Source organism: Galeopterus variegatus, unplaced genomic scaffold (genome assembly GCF_000696425.1).
Source record: "Galeopterus variegatus unplaced genomic scaffold, G_variegatus-3.0.2 Scaffold46, whole genome shotgun sequence".
NCBI classification, from domain to species: Eukaryota; Metazoa; Chordata; class Mammalia; order Dermoptera; family Cynocephalidae; genus Galeopterus; species Galeopterus variegatus.
This window is the reverse complement of record NW_007726157.1, coordinates 1,122,287-1,132,602: the sequence shown is the minus strand read 5'-3', so window position 1 is coordinate 1,132,602 and position 10,316 is coordinate 1,122,287. Positions and strand designations below refer to the sequence as shown.

General features: G+C 38.1%; 1 protein-coding gene across 1 annotated transcript in view; it reads left to right on the top strand.

Annotated features, from left to right (window-relative positions):
• Positions 1-6,062: 6,062 nt before the first annotated feature.
• Positions 6,063-10,316, top strand: part of SAMD9 (sterile alpha motif domain containing 9) — an 18,786-nt gene continuing 14,532 nt past the window's right edge. The window contains exon 1 of the mRNA XM_008572306.1: positions 6,063-6,138. The gene's annotated coding sequence lies outside the window, so the exon portion shown is untranslated. The remainder of the gene's footprint in view (positions 6,139-10,316) is intronic.

The following is a 10,316-nucleotide window of genomic DNA, read 5'->3' as shown; positions in this document are numbered from 1 at the left end:
TAAACTAACTCAGATGTCTGTCTAAAGGAAAATGGATAAACAAATTGTGGTATATTTATACAGCTGAATACTATTCAACAATAAAAAGGAACAAACTACTGATACTTGTAACAATAGGACCAACCTTAATAACATTCTGTGGAATAAAAGAAGCCAATCACAGAAGAGTACATATATATGACTCCATGTGTATGAACACCTGAATCAGGTAAAATTAATCTATGGTTACAAAAAAATCAGAAGAGTGATTTCCTCTGAAAAGGTTAACAGTAACTGGGAAGGGACATTTGATAACAAAAATGTCCTATATCTTGATTGGGGTGTGGGTACTCAGGTGTGTCAAATCATTTGTCAGATTATATTTAGTATATGCACACTCCGATTTTACCTTAGGGCAGGTGGAGCTAAAACAAGAGTATCAGAATGTGAGAGAGAGAGAGAGATTGAGAGAGAGAGGGAGAGAGAATAGCAGAATGTTAATAGATTTGAAGTTGTGTAATGAATAAAAGGGGGTTTATTATGCTATTTGGTTTACTTTGTTTACCTCTGAAAATTTCCAGATAAAAAGTTTTGACATTTATGCTACAAAAGTCTATTTAATGACATGATAAAATAGAATCTATATTTTGCTATATGGAAAAACAAAATATTACATGCCAGATGTTTCCATTGTTGGGACAAATATTTGCATATCCATAAAAGATTAGAAAGTTATGTACCAAAACTGTTAATTAGCAATTGTTGGGGGGAGTGAAATACAGGTGTCTTTTGCTTTTCTACTTATTTTTCTTTCTCTTTGTTGTTTTCTGGATGTTTCTGATTTTTTAAATTGAACAATTATTTAATTAGGACAATATATCGTAAATGTTATCTTTTTTAAAATAACCAAGAACAACAATACAAAAAGAGAGTAATGGTCCTAATTACCCTGAATCAATAATAAGAGAAATGTACCCAGGACCTTTGGAAAAGTCCTGCCTCACAGGCTAAGGTTAATATTACCTTCATTTGGGAGAAAGAAGAATATGAAAAATGCAAAACTTTGGTGGTTCTGTTCCCAAAAGAAATTTTACGTAAACACAAAAGAAAGGAAAGAAAACATGAGAAAGACTACAAAGGCTTTCTAGGTTTTGACAAATTTTTTTTGTGCTTTCTACGCTATAATAATTTTATTAGAGAACCAAGGAAACATCATCTCCCACCTTCAAAGACCCCAAGTGAGTCAAAAGAGAAACATTGATGAGATGGTATCCAGGAAGCTTGCCTCTGGACAATCTTCTCTTAAGAAGGGGCTCCTCACCGTTTGGATTTTTAAAATAGTTTAAAAACAAAAAACCACCTTACTCCAACTAAGAGTTTACAAGAAGGCCTGGAAAGGAGAAGGAACATCCCCTGGTCTTTAGCAGAGAATCTCTCTCAAACATAGAGCATTTCTTCTAGTGAGACAGACACATCCCAGGATTCGTTGGAAAGGCTTACTCACAGCAGGAGAAGGCTGATGGGTTGAAGACCAGGCTGAGGTCTGGGCGGGCAGGGGGAAAAGAGTGCTAGACAACGTCACAATTCAGCAGCAGAATCTCCTCAGCTGGCAAAGCATTATTAGTTTCCAGATCCTACAGGGGTATTTCAGGAAACAACTGGCCCAAGAAATTCACTTGCAGCAACAGCAAGACTGAGCCAACAGAGTGGATGAAGTAATGAGAAACCCAGGCAGACAACACATGCAAGTCTAGAGTCTAGATCATACCTTGTCAACTGGGGCTCTATCGCCACCAAAGGGGTAGAAATTGGTTCTTGGGAGCAAAAAAAAAAAATAGACTATTTTTTTAGAACAGTTGTAGGTACACAGCAAAATTGAGCAGAAGGTCCAGAGATTTTCCGTACACCGCGGCCCGCACAAGTACAACCTCCCTCATTGTCAATGTCACTCACAAAGTGGTATATTTTTTACCAACTGATGAATAATGTGAACAGTGACACATTGTTATCACTGAGTCCATAGTTTAATATCAGGGTTCACTTTGGTATTGCACATTCTGTGAGTTTGGACAAATTCATAATGAGATGTATCCATCATTATAGTATCACACCGAGTAGTTTCACTGCCCTAAAAATCCTCTGTGCCCCATCTATTCACCCCTCACCATTAACCCCTGGCAACCACTGATCTTTTTACTCTCTCCATAGTTTTGCCTTTTCCAAAATGTCATTCAGTCAGAATCACACAATATATAACCTTTTCAGGGGGCTTCTTTCACTTAGTAACTTGCATTTGAGGTTCCGCCATGTTTTTTTATGGCTTAACAGCTCATTTCTTTTTAGCACTGAGTAATATTCCATTGTATGGATGTACCACAGTTCATTTATCCATTCACCTACTGAAGGACATCTTAGTTGCTTCCAAGTTTTGGCAATTATGAATAAAGCTGCTATAAACATCCGCGTGTAGGTTTTTGGGTGGACTTAAATTTTCAGCTAATTTGGGTAAATATCAAGGAGCACAATTGCTCCTCGGTAGCAATGTGTTTAGTTTTGTAAGAAACTGCTAAACTGTCTTCCAATAAAGGTTTACCATTTTGCATTCCCACTAGCAATGAATAGGAGCTCCTGCTGCTCCCTGTCCTCGCCAGCAATTAGCAGTGTAGTGTTTTGAATTCTGGCCATTCTAATAGATACATATGGTTTCTCGTTGTTGTTTTAATTTGCAATTCCTGAATGTCATATGACATCCTCTTTTATGTAAAAAGCACAAATATAGATAAACAGATACAAATACAGTGTATACGTATAGCATTAAAATTTCATGGGGGGAGGAGAAAAACTAGATTTAAAATGTCCCTTATTAAAGGGGCAATAATGGAATTTTAAAAATGAGAAATGCTAGTCTAGGTGGTTAGAGAGGCAGCATGGGGAGAGCGACAAAGGAGAGAAGAGAGGAATTGTCCTTGCTGAAGGTCTGGGACCTGGTGTCACAGGGAGTCTGAGCAAGTAGATAAGCTGGTGGAATATGGGCAGCAGAGCAAAAAGTTAATCTTTACAACCTGGTTGTATTAGTCAGGGTTTTCCAGAGAAACAGAACAAATGGGATATATACGTGTATGTGTATGTGTGTGTGTTTACCTGTATATATATATAAACATGCATCACTTAATGACAGGCATATGTTCTGCGAAATGCATCATTAGACGACTTCGTTGTTGTGCAAACATCAAAAAGAGTACTTACAGAAACCTAGATGGTGTAACCTACTACATACCTAGGCTAAATGGCATAGCCTATTGTTTCCTAGGCTACAAACCTGTACAGCATGTTACTGTACTGAATACTGTAGGCAATCCTAACACAATGTAAGTATTTGTGTATCTAAATACATCGAAACATAGAAAAGGTAAAGTGAAAATACAACATGAAAGATTTTTTTTTTTCCTTTCCTTTTTGTCTTTTGTCGTGACCGGCAACGGATCGCAACCCTCAGTGTCGCGCCTGCACCGGACCGGGACGGGCCATGGGATCGCAACCCTCGGTGTTGCTCCCACCCCTCGCTCAGCCAGTGAGCGGCCGGTCTGTATGTGGGATCCGAACCCTCGGCGGGAGCGCCACCATGCTCCCAAGCGGCGCACTGTAGCAGTGCACCACCTGGCTGGCCCTGAAAAATTTTTTTTAATGATACACCTGTGTAGGGCATTTACCACGAATAGAGCTTGAGGGACTAGAAGAGGTGAATGTATGTGAAGGCCTAGTTACCATATGCTACTGTAGTGGATTGAATTATGTCCCCCCAAAACTCACTGAAGCTTGAATTGTCTCCCAAGGTTTGTGTATTTGAAACTTAGCCCCCACTATGACTGTTAAGAGGATGGGGGATCCTGTTACAGTAATTGAAAGGTAGAGCCTTGAAGAGGTGATTGGACTGTAGGACCATGCCTAGTGAATGGGTTAAAAATGGTGGTCAGAGGCATGGTTCTGAGAGCTTTGAAACAAGAGGAGAGTCTGTCTCTCTCTCTCTCTCTGCTCTGTCTGTGTCCACCATCTTGCAATGTAAGACCCGTGGGTCACTGTCACCACCACCAGATGGACTTTGAACTTCCAAGCCTCAGAAACTGTAAGCAATAAATGTCATTTTTCTTTATAAATCACCTACCTGTAGGTATTTTGTTACAAGCAACATAAAAGGACTAATACAGCTAATGTAGACTTTATAAACACCATACACTTAGGCTACACTAAATTAAAGAAAAAAAAGTAATTGTGCAATGACACTACAACAACTATGATGTCACTAGGCAATAGGAATTTTTCAGTTCCATTATAACCTTATGGCACCACCACTGTATATGTGGTCCATTGTTGACCAAAACATTATGATGCAGCACATGACTGTATAAATACACACACACACACACACACACACACACACACACATTTATATATTTACATATACAAAGAGATTTATTATGAAGAATTGTCTCATGCAATTATGGAAGCTGACAAGTTCCAAGATCTGCAGTTGACAGGCTGGAGACCCAGGGGAACTGATTGTATAAGGTCCAGTCTGAGACTGAAAGCCTGAGAACCAGGAGAGTTGATTGTGTAGTTTTAGACCAAAGATGGGCAGGCTTGAAACTCAGGAAGAGCTGATGTTTCAGTTCAAGTCTGAAGGTGGGGAAAAAAACAAAGTCCCAGGTCAAAGTCAGTCAGGTAAGATGAACTCCCTCTTACTCAGCCTTGCTCTGTTCAGGCCTTCAACTGATTGGATGAGGCCCACCCTCATTATGGAGTGCAATCTGCTTTACTCAGTCTATTTAAATGTTAAACTTATCCAAAAACACTCTCATAGAAATACCTAGAATAGTGTTTGACCAAATATCTGAGCATCCTGTGGCCCAATCAAGTTGATACATAAAATTAAACATCACACCGGTCCACCTGGATAGTGGGACTCAGGCTTGGAGCACAGGCCCTAGGATTCCCTTACTAGGATGGCTCCTGGGGGTGGGTAATGAGTCTAATGGTTATATCTCGGCTCTCCTTCACAGCCACCTATTTCTTCCTAAAGTTCAAGACTTAGAGCACTGGCCTGAAGCCTGAGTTCAAATCTCTACTCTACCACATACTAGTTGTGCAAACTTTAGCCACACTAGTTAACCTCTCTGTGCCTCAGTTTCTTCACCTGTAAAATGGAGATAATAATAGTATCTACCTCAGGGGATTGTTGTGAAGGGTAAAAAAGTGAATATAAAGCTCTTAGAACATGGTACATGGTAAGCACCCAATAAATGTTTAAAAACCTAGTGTGAATCAACTGCAGGATGTGGAAACCATAAGCTAATTGAGCACACACAATTAGTACTTGCTGCTAATTTTTTAAATATCAGCTATTTTGTCACTACTCACTTAGGCAGTTTTCAACCTGGCGCTGACACTGACCTTAGAAAAGATAAATCTCTGCAGGGTGACTATTGGGGTTCACAACCCTGGTCTGTCCTGCTTAACTAACACAGAGGCTTTTAGTATTTATAAAGGGGCTCAAAGAAGTCCCTGAAAGCCATTCCTTTACACATTAGGTAAACAGAGATGGACAGTTGGTCCACCTTGAAAGCCAGTGAAATACCAACATAGACTATTTCCCCACCTGGAGTTCCACAAGGTTCAGGACTGCAATAAAAAGTGGTATTCCTAAGGGATCAATGAAGACACAATATTCCATAGATTGTCTGTAACCAAGAAAACAGAGCTCTCTCCAGCCCTCAAAACTCTCAAGCAAAGATGTTAAACTTCCGGGTTTTAACTAAACAGACCAGAAGGTGGCAGATGACTTACGAAAAAGCATTTTCAGAAACGCCTTTCCATAAACTCAGATCTGGGAAATGAAAGTAAAACCAAATTGGCATTCTTCCTTCCCCCAACCTCTCATTATCAGACACACCCTGTTGCTTCTGAGGTTTTTAACTGAGCACATTAGAGCTTGCATTGAGGTAGACGCAAAGGGTGAGTAGACTTTCATTAGAACTTGAAGAAAACATTTTTCTCTAACATCGCAGGAGCAAGAAAACAGACATCAGATCATCGGATGTTTTCTCCACTGAAATAGACGGTTTTCCCCTTATTTATGTAGAAGAAATTTGCAAGACAATCTGGGTAAGTGTAACATCTATTATTAATACGATTATCATCTATAGCAGCATTTTACTGAACAGGAATAAATCTACCTTTCAGTTAGAAAAGCAAAATAGAACCCCAAACAAAAAAATAGTATTGTTCTAAGACTAGAAATTCTTGACTGTTAGTATGACGGGAATATGCTTTATATTAGTTAAAAAACTAGTCATAACAGTCCATAAAAGATGCAATTGAAAACTAGAGGCAGTTCTGTTGATGAAACCCCTAACAGACAATAAAAGGTTAAAAGTACTTTACATAACCATAGAGACTTTCTACCATCTACTCTAAGCAATAAGTAGCTTCCGGAAGACAAAATTCTCTTATAGCTTCTCAGATATATGTGTCAGATGATATAGTGTGTGTGTGTGTGTGTGTGTGTGTGTGTGTGTGTGTGTGTGTGTGTGTGTGTGTGTACGAGGGGTCTTCAAAAAGGTCATGGAAGGATTCATATTATCTTTTCAGTTCTATTTTTCCACAACTTTTTGAAGGATATACAGAGAGAGAGAGAGAGAGACCACTACAGGAAGTCGTTGGAATTACGGCAGCTTTATGTTCCTGGTAAAAATCCTAGGTTTATGTCTGAATAAGCACGGGTGTTGGGGGATTACATTACTGAATAAAGGCCTGATCTTCAACCCCCTTTATAAAAAAAATCTAGCAAATCCTATAGTTAACAAATGTATGTGGGTTCAGTCGTGTTATAAATTGTTTCCTTTTTTATACTGGTTGCTGAGAAGCCGAGAACCAAATTTTCAGGCCACTTTGTAAAGCATATAGAACTGAAACAGCTATTTTAGGCACTAAATTTACTCCACGGCTTCACCGTTTTTCTCCTCCTACCCTTGTTTAGGTTTCCCTCTGCTTTCTTTACCTAAGGGTTTTATACATGTGTGATCCTATTTCAATTTCTCAATTACCTAAAAACCTTTCTGGAATGAGAGAAGGTATAAAGAAATCATCAATGTGTAAAATACCTACGAGCAATGGCAGAAATGAGGAAAACTCATCCCTCTAGTGTAAATTCTCCAAGAGTGGCATCTTTAACAATTTTTTTTTTAAATAACTTATTGACAGGCACAGCTCTCAAGACTCCAACAAGGCTTTAGGGGGAAGCAACGTGAAAATGAAACCCATTGAATCACGACTGAAATATTCTAAATAGGATGCAGAAAATAGTCAAAAGTCACTCCTTTTCTATTTGCTTAATTTCCCAATGAAATGTTCAGGCCCAGCTCCCCATCACCCCAACCTTTATATGAGAACTTGACTTTAGTTTTTGTATGTATATGACATGCAGCTCATGTATAAATCAAATAGTCCATCTAATTCACCACTCAGCCTCACAATCTGGTTTATGACATGTCACAGTAGATAGATCCATGAAAGTGACTCGGCTAAGATGGTTACTAGAGGAGGGTAGGATCAGGTTGTAGACAACTATATGAATAAACAGCGGGTGGGATGAGGAAGTCAAAAGCTAATCCTGTAATCTGAGGCTGCAATAATGAATGCCTGATAAAACTTTATGTTCTCATATACCCAGAACTGAATTTAATCATTATCCTTGATTCATAACACATCATCATATTTTTCTCTACATGAACTTCTTTTATTTTATTCATCTCTTTATTTTTTTATCATGTATTTTGAGGCATCTTTGGCTTTTTAAATGAAGTACAATTTATATCAAATGAATAAATCTTAAAGGTACAGGTCTATGAAATATTTATATGTATTCATCTGTGTAACCACTAACCAGATCAATATATAAAATATTATCGTCATATCAGAAGCTTTCCTTGTGCCCTTCCCAGAAAATAGTTCCCCACCAAGAGGTAACCAGTATCCTGACTTCTGCTATAATAGATTAATTTTATCTGTTCTTGAACTTCTTGTAATTGGAATACTACAGTATGTTTTCTATTGTAACTGTCTTTTTTCACTCAACATTAGGCATGTGAAATTTATTCATGTTGTTGCCTGTATAAGTACGTTAATCTTTTTCATTAGAATTGCTGTGTCCTAAGATAGGCATATATTTAATTTTATAGAAAATGCCAATAGTTCCTCAAAGTTGCTGAAACAATTAACATTCCCACCAGCAATATATGAGAGCTCCGTTGACTCCACATCTTCAACATTTGCTGTCGTCAGTCTTTAATTTTAGCTATTCTGGTGGGTATGTAGTATTATCTCATTGCAGTTTTACTTTGCACTTCCATGATGGTTATATTAGTCCTTTTATGTTGCTTGTAACAAAATACCTGCAACTGGGTGATTTATAAAGAAAAAGGACATTTATTGCTTACAGTTTCCAAGGCTGGGAAGTCCAAAGTCCATCTGGTGGTGGTAACAGTGACCCAGGGGTCTCACATTGCAAGATGGTGGAAGCAGAGAGAGCAAGAGAAAGACAGACTCTCCTCTTCTTTTAAAGCCCTCAGAACCACGCCCTTGACCACCATTTTTAATCCATTCATTACTGCACGGTCCTACAATCCAATCACCTCTTCAAAGCTCCACCTTTCAATTAACATAATAGGATTTCCCACCATCTTAACAGTCACAGTTGGGGCTAAGTTTCTAATACATAAAACTTGGGGAACACGTTTCAAGCTTCAGTGAGCTTTGGGGGACCTAATTCAGTCCACTATAATGGTTAAACATTTTGGAGCACTTCTAGATTTCAATACATCACATTCCACTTGTGTGACTATCGAAAGCCCCACTGGTTTCTTGCTATGGGTCAAATATATCCCCCCAAAGTTCATGTATTGGAAACTTAATCTCCATTGTACGTGTTAAGAGGGCGGGAAATCCAATAATGGTAATTGAAAGAGGGGGCCTTAAATTTAGAGGTGATTACATTGTGAGGACCATGCCCCAGTGAATAGATTGATTCATTCATAGAGTAATGGGATGGTGGCTTAATGGGTGTTCATGGGCATGGTTCTGGTGGCTTTATAAGGAGAGAGGTTAAGCAGGGTAGCTCTCCTGCTCAGCCTGTTCTCAGCAAGTGACACCCTGGTCACCACAGGACCCTGTAGAGAATCCCACTAAAAGGAAGGCCCTCACCAGGTGTGCCCCCTGGACTTAGACTTCCAGCCCCTGAAATGTAAGAAGTATATTTTATTTATTTATAAATTACCCAGTTTCAGGTATTCTGTTATAAGCAACAGTAACAGACTAATACGTTTCTCTTCCTCTCAGTAGCCAAAGTTTAATCAACCCCAGCCCAGAACAGCAAATGCCCCAAAGCTTACCTAGGCAGGGATCTTACCTTTCTGGAATTTTAGCTTATCCAGTGCTTGTCATCTAGTCTATCTACAACTCTGTGATGACTTCAAAAATACAACTCTTGCAACTTACCTGAGTTTTTTTCTCATTGTTGAGGTGGAAATGTGGATGGCCTTCTGTGATCTGCTACATCACACTGCGGGGTGGGACTCCTTCCATTTCTTCTCAGAGTCAGTTTTGGTAAGTTATATTCAAGGAATTTGTTCAGTTAATCTCAGTCTTTATATTTATTCCTGTAAAGTTGGTTGCAATATCCTTTAATCTATTTCATTTTTACAGCATCTGGTATTATTTATTTGTGCCACCTCTCTTTTATTTCTTGGTTAATCTTTCCACGGGTATTTCAATATTATTACTCTTTATCAAGAACACCTTTTGGGTTTTGTTGAGTCTCTGTTGTAAATTTGTTTTCCATATTATGGATTTATGCTCTTATTTTTATTTTCTCTTTCCTTCTTACTTCAGGTTTATTCTGTTGTTCTTCTTTGAACTTACTAATTTGACATTTAGTTTCGCTTTTCAGTCATTCTTCTATTTTTTAAAAAGCATTTAAGTCTATAAGTATTTCTCCAAGAATTGTTGACACTGTTTCTTACAAGCTTTGATATGCAGCATTTTCATTACTGTTCAGTTCTAAATATTTTTCTCTTTTAATGTATGCCATTGCAATTTTTTAATTTTTTCATTAAACTTTTCATTTGAGATCGTTGTAGATTCACATGCAGTTGAAAGAAATAATGAGATACTCTGTGTACCATTTACCCAGCTTCCCCAAAGCTAAAATTCTACAAAACTACAGTACATAAAATTTACCATCTCAATCATTTTTTTTTTTTTTTTTTTTTTTTTTTTTTTTTTTT